This window comes from Musca autumnalis, unplaced genomic scaffold, assembly GCF_047663935.1.
Source record: "Musca autumnalis isolate F117 unplaced genomic scaffold, ASM4766393v1 scaffold_4, whole genome shotgun sequence".
Lineage (NCBI taxonomy): Eukaryota > Metazoa > Arthropoda > Insecta > Diptera > Muscidae > Musca > Musca autumnalis.
Window position 1 is genome coordinate 250,113,439 of NW_027411977.1, and position 2,833 is coordinate 250,116,271.

The window sequence follows — 2,833 nt, forward strand, 5'->3', positions numbered from 1 at the left end:
TGAATATGGTTGTAGTCATTGCTTTCCAATGCTATTTTTAGATATAAAAGATTACCGTGATCAGAATAGGTTTTGCTTTAAATTTAAATTAAATTTTTTTGCTATTTATACCCTTAGCATTTATGCTAACTAGGGTATATACACTTTCATATGGGCAAAATGTGCTTCATCGAAATAATGGTTTTAGACCCCAAGTATGTTTGGACGGAATGTGTTTCAGACAATTTGGAGTTTATTTAACCATGTCCGTCAGCCTGTCTGTCTGTCTGGCTGGAGCGCACGATAACTCTCGAACGGATCAACCGATTGGGTCCAAAATTTGGTTTTCGTAATATTTTGCCCAAACTTAGTTTAACTTCGAAGATGGGTTATATCGGAAAATTTGTGGGCACGATAACTCTTGAAGAGAGTAACCGATGTGGTCGATACTTTGCACATAGTGACATTACTGCCACACTTAGATAAGGTTCCAATATGGACTCAATCGGTCCACTCCATCGGGTACCTCCCACACAAAATTTCGGAAAAGTGCAGTTTAGGACCAGCTCTCGAATCACTTTCATTTTTGTTGTAACAACTTGTATTTACTGCCCCCCATACGACGGTAAAAGTCTTATCAGGGGCAAGTCCACACTTCCTGATAAATAGTCCGAAAGTTTTAAAACCCCCCTATAGCACCATGTGTAGTGGTTGGAGCGCAGGATAATTCTTGAACGGATTTGCCTGTGCGGTCCAAAATTTGGCCTTCGTAATATTTTGTCCAAACTTAGTTCATGTTCCAAAATAAGCCATATCGGCTCACTCCTTCAGGTACCTCCCACACAAAACTTCAAAAATGTTCGGAAAAATTGTGCGCAAGATAACTCTTAAAGGCAATGACCGATTTGGCCAATACTTTATACATCCTAATATACCTACCAAATATAGATCAAGTTCGAATATGGACTATATCTGTCCACTCTTTCACTTTAAGACCTGCTCTCGAATCACTTCGAATTTTGTTGAAAGAACTTGCATTCGCTACCTCAATTACGACGGTAAACGTTTTTTTCAGGGGCAATTCCATACTTCCTGAGAAAACAGTCCGAATGGTGTAAAAACCCCCCTATGGCACCATATGTAGTGGCTGGAAAGCACGATAACTCTCGAACTGTCCAAAATTTGGCCTTCGTCATATTTTGTGCAATGCTGTTTGTTCGTTGTGGTCCTGTTTACAGCGACATTATGTTTTCCATGGAAAAGTCCACGGTCTAAAAGTCATACTACGACCGACTGAAATAACTACTGGGCGCGATATCTCCTCCGCACTTTTGAATTTTAATCCTAATCCACGTTTTTGTCGGCAAGTTCAAATGTCCAAAAATGGTCACGTAATTCCGAAAATACCCTAAACACATTCAATCTGTACGTAGATGAAAGTTTCAATTGACATAGGCTGAGGGTATATCTCTGTCGGCAAAGCCGTCTGATACTTTTTCACTTGTTTCAAATTTAAGAAACGTTCATAGACATATCGTATGTTCCAGAAAGTTGTATACTGATATCTTTTCTAAATTATTGTGGTTGATCGTTTTCTTAAATTTTGAACGGTTTAGTATCTATGGAGCAGAAATCGAGAAAAGAGGATACAAATCGCATTTGTTTTACTATTTTGGCCATCAAGAGACATTTCTACAGAGTTCGAATGTTCTATAAAGTTGTTTATTGAGATCTAAGGTACATTTTTGTAGTTAGTTGTTTGCATCTATTTTGATCGGTTTGATATCTGAAGACTAAAATTCGAGAAAAAAATATAAGGGAAATTTGACCTTGAAGATGAGGTTGAATGTATTTTATTTGTTCTCATTTATTATTATTCTTTAAGACGAGAGCTACAAATTTGCTTCCACTAGTAAACCCCAATTCTTAGCAGTTTAAAAGATATGAGCCTGACAAAATGATCTCTTTTGGCACCAAGCCCTCAGGTCTTTGGGGGCCGTTACCGCAAAAGCGATGCGTGTTGTCTTATTTTTGGTTTCTATCACGCTGCGGTGTCAGAATATGGTTAACAAAACATGACTCAAAAAATTACACACAGTGTAATCGAAGCCAACACGCAAAAAAAACGGTCTCTCTAACATATGTCCCAAACATATTTTGCAGCAAACATATATATGTTTGCAACAGTCCCAAAACATAATATATGTTTGGGTCTGCAAACAAAAATATATGTTTGGGTGCAAACATATATGTGTTTGGGTGCAAAGATATTTATGTTTGGGTGCAAACAAAGATATGTTTGGGTGGAAACAATTTTATGTTTGGGTGCAAACATTTTATATGTTTGGGTGCAAACATTTTATATGTTTGGGTGCAAAAAAATACCAACCCAAAAGGCACAAAAAAAAAACAAATACATGCACCAGTGGGCGCTTACTTAGAGCAAGGGAGCGTAAAATTCAATGTAAAACACTTTAAAATGTGTGCTCACTTGCTCTCAGTAAGAACTCACTGGATACCCCTATAGTATACACACAAATGTTGTGGTTTTTTATTGAAAGACAAAAGAACAACAAACACATAGGTACATACAAAATTCCAAAGAAATACATAACACACTTTAATAAAAGAAAAACTGATTGAAATAATTTGTAAATAGTCACACTTTTAAAAAGGAAAAATATATAGAAACGTAGTTTTTTCCAGATTGAAATAAATTATATAATTTGTTAGTTATACCTACGGTGACCAATATTTTGGGATGAAAATAGAGTACACATACGAGGGCTACTACATAAGTTTCGGGGCTAGACAACAATGCCAGGCGCCATTTACCATTTCCATTGAAAAGCTT